At 47.2% G+C, this 16,830-nt stretch overlaps 1 protein-coding gene across 3 annotated transcripts in view; it reads right to left on the bottom strand.

The window, feature by feature from the left end:
* STAG1 (STAG1 cohesin complex component) overlaps window positions 1-16,830 on the bottom strand; it is a 1,346,357-nt gene that overhangs the window by 606,275 nt on the left and 723,252 nt on the right. The gene's annotated exons all lie outside the window — the stretch shown is intronic.

Raw genomic sequence — 16,830 nt, 5'->3', positions numbered from 1 at the left:
AATACATTTCTACACTTAGGAAATAGTAAATGGTGTAAATTGCCCCCAAATTTTCTTAAACATACTTGTTATGAAAAGAAAATGACAATCATTTTAAAAGAAAATATTGCATAAAGTGCCTGCAAATAGTAAATTCTAAGCATATCTGTGCAAGAAATATTTCGTTTGACTTGCAGCGGAGAGAAAACTGTTTTCATAGGCTCAGAATGGTGTTTCACAGCCTAGAAGCCACACTTAAATTTCATTGTCATTGTGCACTCACCATTCTTAATTTGGAGTTAGAAAATGATTCACCATTGAGATGGGGTAGCAAACTAAAAAAATCCAAAAAGGACGGGGTTTAGATCGAGAGAATGTCGTCACTGGGACCTCTTCTCCAATGGCTGGCCGCCGTTTAGGAGGCCAGCCATTGGAGAAGAGGGGCGGGGCTTAACCTCACTACTCAGACATTAAATCTCGCCAGCGAGACTGCGCATGTGCGCAGCCTACGCTAGCCGAGACCTAAAAAGGGGTGACTCTGCACTGCAACATTTGTATCAGATGTAAAGCATGAAATTTGTTTTTCAAATACGTATGATCTTTGGCACACATTCTTGCAATTTTAAGTAAGGCCATGTTTAACAAAGTCACAATTCTCTTAAAAAAAGCAGATCACGCTTGTATAATAAACACTAGGGTTGTCTGATTTCTGACTGGCAATCAAACCACTTACGTTGTTCTCAGAAGGAAGACAGAGGAGACACCTTAAGTGCTTTGTTTTGCTCTGAGAGCTGACCCTTTTCACCTCTTCCTTGCTCTGAATTACTCTATCCATGAAGGCCTCAACAATCCCATGTATGGCCTCTACCTACTCATGTGGATACAAGTCTTCCTGTCCCATAAACAGCTCATCCTTTTGAATCGGGCCAAACTTCCCTGGAGCGGATGTCACGTGACTCTCGGTTGGCAGGAATGAAAAAACGTCTTAAGGCGGTCACGTGAACATGCGGATGGCATATCATTGTACTAGCTCAGTCCTGCGTACATTAATGAGTAAGGCCGTAAGGTTGACAGCAAGCAAGAGGTTAACAATCTGCACTGGGCCCTAACATCCTCCCGTGATCTATTGCACATACACTCGGAGAAGGCCTTTGTGAAGCTAGCGCCCTGGGCGGGGAGAAATGTGGCACCCTTGCTGATGCTTAGTGTTAGTGAATTAAATGAGACAGCATGGGGGCTTTTGCCTTCACTGGTCAGGCCCTGGCAGAGGTGTGACTGGCCCCTGAGCACAAACTTCTCCGGACTGGCTCCATCGCACCTAAATCCCCGACAGCTCAGCTGCATCGCACTGATGATAACTTTGTTGGTGTGAGCTAGCAGGAGGCGAGACGGTGAAGAGCTGGTAAGGGGGTATTGGGATGGTAAAAACAGACAGTGCCCATGTGTGATAATGAGGGATTAGAACCACTTTAAACTGGAAAATCAGACAGAAATGTGCACACATGGACAAGGCTGAAGCAAGATTACGGGGTGCTGCTGTTGGCATTAACTTAATGCACACAGCTCCCTGCGCCCCTCTATATTGGCGGCCTTCCATGCTAAATGAAGGCCCTGTGTTACACTACTGTTCAATGAGGATTTTCCCATTACCATTGTGTGATACTGCGCTTTATCAAACTGCACCATGACATGCTATATATTATTTTCATCAACACACTTAGGATCTAGAGGGATCTGTCAGGGCCAAGAAGTACTGATCCCTTGAAGAATTATAATGCTATATTCGTTCACACTGCCTTGCGTTAAACTATGTCTCATACTAGCATAGTGTGCTCTTGGGCTGCCGCTATTCTGCACTGACGCCTATAGGATAATAAATATTATTCTGTGTGCTAATGCACTGCAAACTACAATATTTACTGTAACGTTGCTATATTGTACCACAATGGATGAGCACACTCTGCATGATTTACATCTGCCCTGTAACGGCGTACTCCATTACGGTAGACATACACCTATCCCTCTAACAGTTTCATACCTGTGATAAAGTACACCGCAGTAACTACTGTGTATCACAGAGCACCCTCCACGCCTTACTGTGCCCGCAACACAGAAACTGGGTAATACAGAACGACTTGCTGTATTACACACACATTTCAGTCAGTACAAGCACAGTGGCAAAGATAACTTAATAATTTGAGCATTGCTATTGACTTTCACTGTAGTACTGAGACATCACATAGGGAAAACTTCTGTGCACATCTGCACCGCATCCTTTCCCAGAAAACCCTCACTCCAACGCGCAGCAAGAAGCGTGTGGGTAAGGCGGCAGGAATTTTAGTAAACAAGCGCCTTCGGGCATGTTTCTTGCTCCCAATTAAAGTCCCTGCTGATTAAACTGCTTCCCCCCTCCCCCCAGCAACAGAAAGACACAGAAGGAGACACTCTACCACAGGGAGACGCGTGGATCTTCCACAGACTGAAAGCCACGCCGCCTTCCTCAGGCCGGAGGACAACACAGACCCCCTCCATCCCCAGATCACCTTCTGCTGCCGGCCGCCTCCCCTCGTGGCGCTGCAGGCAGCGCTTGCCCGGGTCCCCCGGGACTGCATGTTCAGCCGGGGCATCTCCTCGCCCTGCAGTGGCCGAGGAGGTTGTAGCTTCTCTCGGCTTTGGGATAACCCGGGCCTAGGCTCCCGTTACTTGTTGCTCAGCAGCAGCGACAACATCCGCTGCCGCACCTGGAGAAGCCTGAGAGCGTCATAGCGACGTCAGGCAGGGGGCGGCCGCGGCCCCCTGTGTGCATCTTAGAAGGCCCCCCCCGATTTGGGAAGCTCTGGTCAGACTTTCTTTGGAAACAGGGTGTACTTTTACAAGAAAACATCAAGTGTGTGTTAATCGTGATATGTTGGTGCACACTTACCAACTTTACTTTCCTTATTGATGAAGGGTTCAGTCTGTTGTTTCTCAGCAAGGTTGATGGTTTCCTACTTTTTTCCCCCATACAAAATTCCTCCCAGCAAAGCAAATACATTCGGCAATAGTTTGTTTTCCCATTACAGCATTGATATTTTTTTCAGTTGAAATAGTCCTGGATTAAATACATAAACAAGCGCTCGCCATTTGTCACTAAGCCCCGTCCTTTGCAGACTGGGGGGACGTGTTTTTCTTTCTCCCCTCTTCTCCATTGGCTAGAATGTAAACAACGGGCGTGTTTTTGACTTGTTTACATTCCAGCCAATGGAAAGAGGAGAGAAAGAAACTAAAAAAACACGCCCCCCAATCCGAAAATGACGGGGCTTAGAGCGAGACAATGACGTCACTGAGACCTCTTCTCCAATGGCTGGCCGCTGTTTAGTAGGCCAGCCAATGGAGAAGAGGGGCGGGGTTTACCCTCGCTACTCAGAGACATTAAATCTCGCCAGCGAGACTTCGCATGTGCGCAGCCTACGCTAGCCGAGACCTAATAAGGAACCAATGTGCAAAATAACCATCAGACATTTGTAGTAAAAATTCGAAAACTAACTTACACTGTCTAATATTATACTTCTTTTTTCAAAAATAGGATAAAAAAAGTCTTGTATTCTTTCATAAAATCTACAAAAGGCTATAAAATGCAACATTGATTAGCTTGGCTTCTCTTCACAAGTGCAGAAGCTGGCATCAAGGTTCCTTTTAAAACCCAATGAGAAACTATAGATATTTTGCTGTGTCGATTCTAAAGCGGAATAGTAGGGAGGGTTCCCAGCATCACTGTGCACGCCAAAGATAGATAGTGAGTGGAGCGAAATGATGAAACTGGGGTTGATGGAAATATAAAATTCCCCTTCTACTTCCGTTACCCTCCAAGAGTGCTCATAGCTGAGCAGCGCTTGTTGAACCTGCTTTTTGTTTAAATTGATACAGGTTGCTGGATCCGTAAAGGCTTGTTGTAGGCCAATTTAGCAATATTCAGATTTAACAAAGGCCAATCAAGGAATTTGAAGGTCTTGGTCATAGGAGACAAGTCATTATGATTTCTCTTGACAGAGAAGCCCCCATATTTTTCAAAATGGCAAGCCATAAATAAGAGGGCCGGACTTTAATGAGAACTAAGTAGGGCAGTCCGAGCTCTTCCCAACAAAGAAAATGGGAAGATATAGGGACTGAGAGAAGTGTCCTGAAAAATCTGTTTTTTTTAACCTGAAGAACCAGTTACTTAGCTTCGTTTTTTTCTGGTGGATACAGTATCTGCCTGTGGACTCCTCACCTTGTGAATATCCCCCTGCGTCAGCAACATTCGGAAATTCTATATGTAGCATCGCGCCGATGTCATAGAAGCACGGCATAGCGCGCGGCTCCGCTGACGTCACCGACTCCATAATAGGCCCACGTCGGCGTGATGACATCAGTTCCGCCCTTTTTTCCGTGCCTTCGAGGCACACGGACGGATCAACAACAGTAGATATACACACAATGTACACAGTACCAAATAATCAAAATAACACACGGTGTGTAGTCAATGCAGGAAAGAAATTATAATAACATTTCCTTTGACAATAAAATATTTACATTACACTAAATCAGGTATAGAAGAGTGGACAACGGGGAGGCGGGTGGGTCAGTGAGGAATCCACAGGCAGATACTGTATCCACCAGAAAAAGCGTTACCGAAGGTAAGTAACTTGTTCTTCTGATGGATACATCTGCCAGTGGATTCCTCACCTTGTGAAGAGTCCCACAGCAGTCCCCACTCCCGGAGGAGGGTGTACACTCTCCTATACCAGAAAATCCTGGAGAACAGAACGCGCAAAGCGACCGTCCCTCCTCACTTCGGAATCTAAGCAGTAATGCTTTGCGAAAGTGTGGAGGGAAGCCCAAGTCGCAGCCCTACAAATGTCCTCTACAGGTACACCCCTAGACAAAGCAGATTTAGCAGACCATGCTCTAGTGGAATGAGCTCTTAAACCTTTAGGAGGTTCATTACCCGCCAGAGAGTAGCATATCTTGATACACAAGACAATCCATCTGGACAGCGTGCGCTTGTGCACCGCCTTGCCTCTTCTGGCTCCAACAAAACCCACAAAGAGCTGGTCATCCACTCTGAACTCTCTGGTTCTGTCCAGGTAGAAGCTCACCGCCCTCTTCGGGTCCAAGTGGTGTAGTTTCTCCTCCTCCTTGGAAGGGTGAGGGGGAGGATAGAAGGTAGGGAGTTTAATGGACTGCCCTAGATGGAAGGGAGTTACCAATTTAGGCAGAAAAGCAGCACTGGTCGTGAGTACCATTCGTACAGGATGAATGGTCAAGAATGGGGGCTTTGAACTAAGAGTTTGAAGCTCACTTACCTTCCTTGCCGAGGTAATTGCAATCAGGATGACCGTTTTAAAAGACAACAGTCTCAAGGGACACTTGTGCAAAGGTTCAAAAGGTTCATCCGGTTCATGCTCCGGGCCTGTTTAGGTCTTTCCCTTCACTTTTGCGTGTGTTTGTGGTAACACTGTGCTGATGCCTTCAGGCTTTAAAATGCGCTCATTTTGTGGACGCCAGATGTCTGCGACAGACCCTCACCTCATTTGCATGTGGTGTTTGGAGGCAGATTACAGCTCCACTGATTGCGAGGCGTGCCAACAGTTGAAGCCGAAGACGTGACGGGAGTGCCGGATGAAACTTCTCTCGGCTCGCATGTCCCGATCGGCTGCGTCGCCTCGATCAGCTTCGGCGGAAGGTTTCCGAAGTCGTCGTCCTCATCCTTCTCCTAAGCCACAAGAGCACCGTTCACCTGTCGGTAAGTGTCGCAGTTTGTCCCCGAGGGTTTCCGGCCTGTTGGGGCGTGGGCTCTCCATGGGTGATGCGGCCTGTGTGTCGTCCCCCTAGCCACCGTTTCCAGGTGAAAGGGCGTCGAGAGCCCAGACGGAGACACATGCGTCGGCTTTGCAGGCCTCGCTGGCTTCTCCACCTCCTCCTTCCCCTCCTGGGACGTCAGCGGATCCCTTGCAGTGTGCGGGGCCCTCCGTGGCGTCGCTGGCGCCGACTGGCTCGGAGGATGTGGTTCCGTAAGGGTGCGTCCCTTCGGGGTTCCCTCCTTCGGACCACAGCGCCTCTGCTTTGCCGCAAACTCCTGCGGGAGTCCCTGTGGTGTTGCGGTAGGTTGCTGAGGCTGGGGTCACATGCCCGAGCCCCCCTCGGCCCTATGGACAGGCGGTGACCATGTCTGAGGCTGAGGTGACAGCACCGGCGGCTGCTGGCACTGGCGGCGTCACAGGGGTCAGCGGACCCACCTCGTCCCATCATAGGTCGAGGGTGGCGGGGGACCCTGCGTCCCTCCCCGGGCCCCTCCACGCAGGTGGCTGCCTCATCGGAGGTCGAATCAGCCTTGGCGCCACTGGGGGGCGGTGTGCCCCTCTCGCCCCCTCATGGGTGGAGGCTGGCGGGGGACTCTGTCACTCACCGGGTCCCTCTCGTCCCTCCACACAGGCAGCTCTTGTCGGAGGTTGAGTCGGCGCCGTCCCTTAGCCACACCAGGCCCTGGCCCAGCCCCGGTCTCCTGCGCCGTGTGATGTGGCCGAGACCTGTCCGGCGTCCCCTGGCGTTGGACGACGATGACGTCCTGCCTCAGGTTGCGAACTCTATGGCACCGGACAGGCATCAGGTTGTGGACTCGTCTTCGGATGCTTCCGCTTCACAGGAGGTTCGGCGCCTGCTGGTGCCGTCCTCACCGGAGACTGGCTGCCGCGTCGTGGCTTTTGCTCAGACATCATCAAAGGACGGCTCCTCACCGTTGCAGCGGCTTTCGCCGGAGGAACCACAGGTTCCCCACTCCTCGGCCCCTCTTCCTCCTTTCCGGGCCTGGCCCTTCCACACTTCGATTAGCCTAGGGGATGGCCGCCTTAGCTTGCAGCCGTCGCCTACGGAGGAGCTGCTTTCCCCACCGCGGGGGCCCTACGGAGGCAGGTGCAGCCAACGCTCGTGCTGTTACCACGGCTGTGGGGATTTTGCGCATGGGAGATCCGGCAGCCCATTTCCATGCGGATCATCTTTTGGAAGTTCTCCACCAGGGCTCTGGTGGTAGGGAGCTGCTGCTTCTTTTTGAGGGCTCGCTCCTTTCTTCTCTGGAGGGGACTTGGGGACGTCCTGCCATGGGGGATCCGGTGCCCCATCACTTTCTGCACCGCTACCTTCCAGCACCACAGGACCCAATGCGTCTTTCTCTCCACCCCTCTGCCTGAAGCCCCCTTTTGCAGACTGCCTTTCCCTCCCTGCCGCCTCTTTTGACTCCACCATCACGGGAGGCCCGCTGGCTGGACTCTTGGGGGCGCAATATGTTAGCTTCGACCAGTGCGGCTCTGCTGGCCCTTAACACTCGGTGTTTTAGCTAGGGCCACTTCTTGCTTGTGGGGACTCGGCAGTGTCCATTGGGTCTGCCACTTCTCAGGAGGGTGCTGGTGTTGATTTGCGGCATCATGCGTTCGATGGTCGAGAGCTGGCGGCGTTTATTCTTCGCTCCACTCTGGACATCTCGAAGGTGCTTAGTCGTGCCATGGCTTCTTTGGTTGTCCTTCGCTTGGCTTCGAGACAGTGTGTTCCCAGAAAATGTTCGGGAATATCTGGTGGATCTTCCCTTCGATGGCACTCTGTTGTTCCATGCCCCTGCAGACTCTGCCATCCTGAGGTTCTTGGCGGGGCTTCGGCCGCCTCCTCCTCCTCCTCCTCCTTCCTCTCCCCCCTCAGTGACCTGTGAGTTGATCTGGTTTTTGGGGGTTGTTGTTTCGTTGGGGCAAGTCGCCCCAGTTGAGTGATCTGTGTGCTTTATGTGCATTCAAGTCCTCTTGTTGGGACTGTGGTTCTGTTGGCTGCTGGCCGGCCCCTTTTTAGGTCTCGCCTGTCGATGCGCATGCGCATCGAGCAAGGCGAGAGTATTGCGAGTTATCCACTCTTTATCCACACTGCAAGGAATCGTGGCGATTCCTTGCAGTGCCCGTGACTTTTAAGGTCAATGCGCATGCGCATTAAGCTTATGCGCATTGACCTTAAAAGTCACGGGCGCGTGCATGTCCGTCTTTGTTTACCCGCTCCGCCCCCTCCCGCCGTGTCGCCTTGCCTACTCTCTTCCACAGCCTCCCCCAGCTCCGCCCCCTCACTACTTGATTGCACGGCCGCTAGGCCGTGCCTCCCCTACTCTCCTCCCCCCTCCTCCCCTGCCTGCCTGCCGCTAGCTGAGTCCTAGCGTTGGCTGAACATCCCGTGATTTTGGACAAATCCCTTAATCTTGCTGTGACCTTGTTTCTACTTTCAGCGCGGAGGCTTATTTCTAAACATGTTCACACTCTCGACGTCTGAAACGGGTGAAACAGGACTATGAGATTGCAAGATTTCTGCGAAAATTGGTAGTCTTAAAGAGCTCTGCCGCCCACTTTAAAACACATTCAAGACCTCACTAAGTGAGAGGAGACCCCACTGTTCCTCTACCACGAGGCATCAGACCTTTAAGACCGCAGCGTTCTTTCTGTTCGAGTGAACGCAGACCCTGTACAATACCACTCGTACGAGTCACAACCCAGCCTACTATAATCGCGCATCTTTGTGTGACACGTTCCGTGAATTCCATTCCCCGAATCTGTTGCGAAATACTACAGCCCACACTTTACCCGTGTTGTGACTGACTAGTTTTAATTTATTGCGGTGCCCATTTCATTTACACTATTTTTGTTCTGAAGTGTCTGCCATTTATTGCAGTATTGTACCTCTACCTGCACTTTGTACGCTTCTGAAACCTGCACACATATCACTTTTCCTCCTATAATGTACCGATTGCTACTTCATGTATTTTTGCTGCTCACCATTGTCACTATTCATTCACGCAACTCAACGTTGCCTTCCTTCACCTATAATTTTCTCCTCACGCATCCTTAATGCTCCCATCGAGACGCGCCCCGCCAACCCACTGCAAAGTCCGCGCTACCAAAACCAACAAACAAACTATCACCCCCGCATCGCTCTCCGTACTCTGGCCTCAGCAACCCCCTTCTCCACCCCCACCAGTCCCCTCGGCTAACTTGGTAGAGATGCGGCCCCGCCCAGGCTCCCCCCTCCCAGGACTTCCTCCTCGCATCCCTGCCCCCTCGCGCTGCTTCAACCCCTCCCCTGGCCACGGCACTTTATTAGGGGCCTAACCCGACCATTTGACTGTCATTGTAAGTCTCTTGCTGGAGCTACAGTCCCAACAAAAAATAAGCCTTTCGGCAGTCCGATGTCCCAGCTGCGTCTAGCTTGCTTTCTGTGACCAGACACACGTTTTTTGGCTTTTATTGAGTTATCCCCTCTGCTCTTGAACATTGTAAATCGCACCCTCTCTTCTATGGGTGCTAAGTGCTATATCCTGTATTTTTCTTCTTCATATATGACTTTGTTTCTATCACTGTGCTGCTCTCTGCAAATTTATAAAGCGCTCTGATACCCGTCAAGTTTGCGCTATAAAAAACGATCAAATAAATAAATACTTGCATGAAGTCCGTGTTTTAAATCTAGCGACTGAGATGTATTTTCTATTTTGTTTAGTTCATTTCGTGACAAAAACGTTACGAGTCATTGCCTGTGCGACTTCTTTTAATCTTGCAGAAGCAAGGCTGCACCACGCCACATCTTGTTCCTCTTTTACCCACTCTGACACTGTCCCGGGACCGTCAAAACCAGTTTGCCCAGTTTGGAAAGCTTCACTTCAGTGCTTCTCTCCTCTACCTGCATATCAACACGGTGGTGTGAGGGGGTGTGGTGTCGGGAGAGGTAGGCTGGGGGGAGGAGAGGTGTGTTTGTGACAACTCCCAGGGCTGTGCACAAACGCCTTTCATTTGCTCGGTTACCAACAATCTCATAGCCAGCTACTTAAGTGTCCAGGGAAGGCAACACGCAGGGCCGAAAGCTGCCGTTATTATCCGTAACGACCTCAGAGGGGACCTCTCAACATTACTCACAGAAAACAACTCAGAAGGTGGAGTCATTATACTAAAAGGAAACCGCACAGGCTTTCTGTATACTGTGACTGTGGGAGAATTAGTTAATGTTCCTGCGTTTGAGTTAGAGCTTTTAGATTTGTTTATGGCTTTTTTTCTTTGTAATTCTTTAGCATTGCCTACAGGAAACAAAAATGCTAAAGATTTAAAAAAAAAACCCATAAACAATTCTAAAAGCACTAACTCTAATGCTGCGAGACCTATTGCATTTCCAATGCTTGTTGACTGTGTTTTTGCTCTGGGTTATCTACACCAGTGTTTCCCAAACTGTGGTCCGCGGACCCCCAGGGGTCCATGACACATTCCCAGGGGGTCCGCAAGCAACAGTTTTAAAAGCACTTCAAAGTTCCTTGAATAATCTGTAGTTTTCTGGCAACTATAAAAGTGTCAAGATAACATCCAGTGATTAATGGACCTGCTGGAGAGGGATGTATGTTTTGTTCAGTAGCAGGGTTGACTAATCTAAGGTAGGACAGAGGGTTAATATGCCTGCTGCAAAGAATGTGTACCATGCATTTAAAAAACAAAAATAGTTTATGTGCATTGCTCAGTGGGTTACTGCTTTTGTCACAGCGATTCTTTTGTTATTGTGCAGTTTATGAGTTACAATAATAATCTAGCACCTGAAGCTATGACCTGCCATCAAACAGCTGCATGCAAACTGCATGGTTCAAGTTAGTATGCTAACTTTTTTCCCAGTCTTTCAAAATCCTCATTTTGCCAAAAAGGTTTGTTTGGGTTGAATTAAACTGTTCTAATTAAAGTCAAAGCTAACCCCTATGTTACATTCTGTGTCAAGATTTTGTGCTTCTCCACACCAATCACTCTCAAAAAATGCTCACCAGTATGGATGACATGTGAATCCTACACCTTGAAGTCCCCTTTGCCTTATATAACAACATTTTCTATACACTGATTTACACACGTACAATTCATCGTCTCTGTATGTGTGCGATGTAAAGTGCTCTGAAACCCTACACTTGTATGAGAGATGCTGTAAAACAAATGAAATACATGTGACAGAGGGGGTATTGAGAGAAAAGAGGCACTGAAAGAGTGATAGTGAGGGATTCACAAAAGAGCCCCAAAAAGATTGTTGTATTGGTGCATAGTAAGGTCATCATTTACTATGCTTTAAAAGCAAATTCAATTCAATATATAATGGCAAATGTGTTGCAGAATGCACTATTTTTTTCCCAAATTTCCTTGGTGAGAGAGCCCCCCCAAAGTTTGCTTTGCAGTGGCCAGGCTCACTCACTGCACTTAGTACTGAGACTGGTCTGACATTTGCCTGGGTGGCTTTGGGTTTCCAGTCTGGGCCTGGCAGGAGCCTCATACTGAGAAATAGAACCAAATATTGAAAAGTTAGTTGCCGAGATGCAGCACTAATCATCCCATTAAAAGATTTCGATTTTGATAATTCTTTCTATATAAAATATTAAAATCTTTAGTGATTCGAGTATTTGTTTGGGGGTGCACAAGTGTGTATTTACTTTTTTCAAACTACTGTTTTAATTTTTGAAATTTAAATCGTACAAATTGTTTGGGGGTCCTTGGCTTCCAATAGTGACTCAATAGGGGTCCTCAGGAGTCAAAAGTTTGGGAACCACTGATCTACACCCAGTTTGCCCTGAGATTAGGCCTTCTGTTTTTTGCTCTTGGGCTGCTTGACATGCCTTCTTCGGGGTTTTTTCCAGCAGATTTTTCTGTTGTCCTCTGCTGCGGAAGTTTCTTCCTAAGAGGGTTCCCAGGTCTTGAGACTTAACATACCCTATGTGGGGTAGTGGTAGCTGTTATATAGCTTATTCTGTGCTTGGGAGCTTCGGCCCTCTGCTCTCCATGGGGTTACAGTAAGTTACAGGTGCAATTCTCTTCTAGTGGGTGGACTCCTCCCTGAGGTGTGTCCTTGTCCTTCGCCTTCCTGCTCTGTCTTCGCCTGGCGTTTGGCTTGCCCTGAGTGCATTGTCCTGTGGGTTCTCTGCCTGTGGCTATGCTTGCAGGTGCAGTGTTCCAATGTATCTTCTCGGCACTATGGAGGGTCGGCCATTCTTGCTTGTCCACTTCTTTCATCGAGCCCTACGTTTGGTTCTGCCTCTCCCCCCTGAGGGCTGCAAGGAATTTTGTGTTCCTCCCTCTTTCGGGAGTAGCCTGCCAGTTGTTCTTGGATGACCCCGTGCTTCTTTCTGCTTCTGCCTACTTATTGCTGTTGGCGCCGTTCTGTCTGGTCCATTGACTTCTGGCTGTGGTAGGCTCAGCTGCCCTCTTCATGGGGTGTGCTCCCGGTGGAAGGGCGTGTCTATGTTCTACCTTGTCTCCCTGGAGTCTTGAGGTTTTTCTTCTCCTCGTTCCTTCTCTTCTTTGCCTTGGCCTTGGGTGGAGGTTCTGTTCCATTGTATGGGAGTGGGATGCTTCGGCCTCCTCTTGCCTGGCCCTTTTCCTCTGCGGAGTGTGAATGGGCTACCTCTTTTTATTCTTCCTCCACCCCCCTTGGGGTCGGTGGTCCTTCGAGTATAGGGTTCCCCTTGCCTGGGGGGACAGGGCTCCTCACCCTGTCTGTTGGATTCGTCCCCTGTGGGACACTCTGTTCTGTTCTGTTCTGTCCAGGCCGTGGGGTCCTCTCGCAGACCCACCTTCCCCGTGGGTATGGCTAGGGTATCTATTCTACGTTAAGGAATCTGTGGCGAGTAGTCTATCAGATGTACAAGTTACTTACCTTCGGTAATGATGTATCTGGTAGAGCTGATTCTAGCCGCAGATTCCTTCACGGCCCACCCTTCCTCTCCGTTCTGCGAGGACCTTGGTTTTGTCTTCTGCACTCGCCTCCCGGTGGTTGGCTATGTCTTCTGTGAGTGCTTCTTTCGCTCTTGACAGGATGGTTCGTCCGGTTTCTTTGTTCCTCTCCTCCTCTTTGGCACTTTGGAGGATGGGTTTATAGGTACTTCTGTCCCCTTCTGCTCTGGTTGCTCCAGGCTGGGGCCTGCCTTTCTCTCGCCCCTCCCCCTTTCCTTCTTAGGGTTCTGGGCCCTCTGCTATTCTCTAGGTTGTGGTCTTGTGGCTGTGCCTCTGCCCTCTGTTCCTTAGGGAGTCGTCACACCCTGTGTTGGGGCTGTCTTGATGGTTTGTAGTTCCTGGTTTGTCTTGGACTGGTTCCCCTTCATTGTTATTGGTTGGGGTTGTAGTCCTGCTACATGTTGTCATGACACTTTCCTATATGTTTCTGGTTTCCAAGGGGGGGTTGTCCCCGTACTGGCAGGGTGACTGCTCAGGACTGCGCCCTGTTCTTTCTTCTTTTCCCTGCCTTTGGGCACTGCAGTGTTGGTACTGCTCCTTATGATGATGTTCGTCACCATTCCTTATTCAAATGTTTCTGCTTTTTCCCACACTTTTCCCACAGTTTTGTCTTTTGGCTCTGCGTTGTGGCGCGGAAAAGTTCTCCGAAGAAAACTGACGTAGGCGCGCCGGGGTGGGACTTATGTGACCTCTCTGACGTCACGTACGCGGAAGACGCCTGGACGGAGTCGCGTGATGGCGCGCAGGTATGCTGTGGCAACATTTTTTCCGGATCCAGTCTCACGCCTGGGGATAATTCTACGTTAAGGTATCTGCGGCTAGAATCGTCTCTACCAGATACATCTTTACCGAAGGTAAGTAACTCGAACTTTGCAATAAACACATTCTTTTGCGGCATTGTCATTGTGTGCTTACATTTAAAACCTTCTCATGAGTTAATGTGCATATATTATTCAGAACAAGAATACCTAGAAAAAGAAAACACATGAAGATAATATCAATGGAATGGTGTAGTCTGTGCTCTGGATATATATTATGTGGTATTGTTCAGTGCTTGGGTTTTTTAAAAAACGTTTTACCTTATTTCAACAGCTATTTATAACATTGGTTCAACCATTTTTTCAGTAAAACAAATAAATAGATCGCTCTTTTATTGTGGTATAATATTTGGGCAAAAGAGGAACCGGTCCTGAATTGTGCTGTCATCACAGACTGTTTAAAACTAGAGTGGGCAAACAAAATACAGTGATCTCTTATATCAGAGCCCAATTGAGGAACTTGGGATTGCCAGATTGTCTTGACAATCCAGGAAACATTCTCAAAATGTCAAGGGCCAAGCTGAAGAAAGAATTTCTGGCAAATTCTTATCTGAAAAGAGATGCAGGAGACGGGGAAAAAAGGGTCACTGAGCATTCACTCTTGTTCTGCTCTTTAGGCACCAAACCTTACCTTTCCTTCTATTTTAGTCATTCTAAATTATATTATCTTATACGGTTTAGAGTTGGAATTTCACATTTACTGGTCTCATGCCCACATAATGCATTCTCTGACGCTAGATTGGATGCATGCCCATGTGATTCAGAATCAAGGCAGACCACGTTGCAATTTGTCCTTTTGCAAACTCTATATCAACCCAAGGCGTGGTCTTTTAACTCCACTTTAAGGAAATGTCAGGCTGCACTGCATTATCTTCAGCTTTTACAGGATGAATTTATCTGTTCAATGGTCCATAAATACATCTCCTCTGCAGTTCGACTCCGGAACATTGTTGGAAAATGAGCTCATGTTCCTGGTGACGATGAAGTTTGAAACTGTTGCTTTTAAGTATTATGTATAAAGATTGTCCTCTGTCTCTATCATCATTTTTAACTTAAACATCGTCCTATTTAGATTTGTGATGTTTATACTAAGAGTCTTTTTAAATGTGTATCAATGTCATGATGGTTCTATTCAGAAGTTCTTGTATGATGCATTCTTTTATGTCTTGGAATATAGCTGAATAAAGATTTCTGACTGAGATCTCTCTCTTTCTCTCTCTATCCATCTCTATATCTATATCTATATCTATATATCTCTCTATATATATCTATATATCTCTATCTATATCTATATATCTCTCTCCTACTGGCAGTCGCCAGTAGGTAGTTATAGTTAGGACCTATTTTCCATAGGAAATCCGCAACATTCTATTTGCACTAACTTTGGTGCCGGTTGATGAATCTTCGCCACATTTTCAAAAATGGTGAGGCGCGCCGGTCCGCTCCTATCCTGAAAGTTTCACGGTGATTCGTGAAGCGGGGGCCGAGAAAAAAGGGGGGTCCCAAAACGTGTTTTCCCCATGCAATTTTCCATAGGTACCTTTAATCGCAGCTACAGCCCGAACTGCTGAACGGAATTACACCAAATTTGGCAAAAAGGTAGCAATTGGTTCAGAGTCGTGCCTTTTTGTTAAATGGTGTAAATCTCTTCAGTAGTTTTTTAGATAATAAAGGAAAAAAATATATATATATCTGGGCGGAGACTAACCACACATCTCATCGTGAGATCTGATAGGCTGTCAGCACTTCATCCAAGAAGTGTTGGCAGCCATCTTTGGCCAAATATACATCATAGCACCTCATTAAAAAGCATTACAGTTAATAGGTTTTAAGACGTTAGTTACATTATAAATCATTTGTTGATGGTACCATGCTCATTTTAGGAATTATGGTGTGTTCTAAGGTAATTTTACCATGTGAAAAAGCCTTCTGCTGGGAGATCATGAATCATGTTTGAGAGAAAACTATTTTCTCATGCTTTTCCCACAGAGGTTTGGAAGGTGATCTATAAGCTAAACTGAGAGCATATTTTCTGTAAATTCACATTATCTCAGTCATGTGAAAATTAAGTCTGACATTCTCAGTAAAACATGTACATCCAACAAGGGCAGAGACTGTCAGTTGATTCCTTTGTGATCTACTGCAGCTTCCCAGAGTGTTTTAAAGAACAACTAGAGCGCTAACAGTCCTACTTATGACAAACGTATGGCACACCTGAAGCCACCTTGATTGGAATGGAGGTGGTAACTCTTAAAACATTTAATTTAAAAAGGAACAAGAGGGGGTTCATTTTGCCGTAGGAAGTATGATTAGTGCAGCAGAAAGAAAAATTAGGGCACATTTTGAGTGACTTCTCAAATCCTTCATTAAAAAATTGTGACATGCAGACTGAAACATGCACTTTCAATACCAGCAGCAGACTTCCCTGGTGAGCAATAGCTTTACTACAGTGATCTAATAAGCAACTAGAGTGCTAACATTCTGAATTTATGGCAAATGTGTGACACATCTGAATGCCTTCTTGATGGAATCAAAGTAGAAAACTGAAAGTATTTCCTACTGAGGAGAATGTAGTAAATGAGGAAATTAGGAAACTTCATAACAAATACGTCTCCCAAGATGGCCACCACAGACAAAAGAGCCCAATTGTAGCACAAATATCACCCAGCTGTAGCCCAAGTATAGCTCAATGACAGAATGTCCCAGAGTGTTCTAAAGAACAACTAGAGCGCTAACAGTCTTACTTATAACAAAAGTATGGCACACCTGAAGCCATCTTGATTGGAATAAAGTGGTAACACTTAAAACATTTAATTTGCAAAGGAACAAAATGAGGGGGTTCATTTTGCCATAGAAATTATGATTAGTGCTGCAGAAAGAAAAGTTAGGGCACATTTTGACTTCTCAAATCCTCTTCTGTTTCATTCAAAAAGTCTGACATGCAGACTGAAACATGCACTTTGAATACCAGCAGCTGACTTCCCTGGTGAGCAATAGCTTTACTACAGTCATCTAATGAGCAACTAGAGCGCTAACATTCAGAATTTAAGGCGAATGTGTGAAACATCTGAATGCCTTCTTGATGGAACCAAAGTAAACAAGCATTGAAAATGCAATAGGTCTCGCCCTCGTTTAAGTTAAAGTCATTCTGTTTGTAATTAGGTGGCTTTTTAGCTTTGCTTGTATTAGTGTTTTTCCAACTTTCATGTACATAACATGCATATGTATGCATATATGTATATTTATTCAAACATGCA

Source organism: Lissotriton helveticus, chromosome 11 (assembly GCF_964261635.1).
Source record: "Lissotriton helveticus chromosome 11, aLisHel1.1, whole genome shotgun sequence".
Taxonomy (NCBI): domain Eukaryota; kingdom Metazoa; phylum Chordata; class Amphibia; order Caudata; family Salamandridae; genus Lissotriton; species Lissotriton helveticus.
This window is presented reverse-complemented; position numbering and strand designations above follow the sequence as displayed.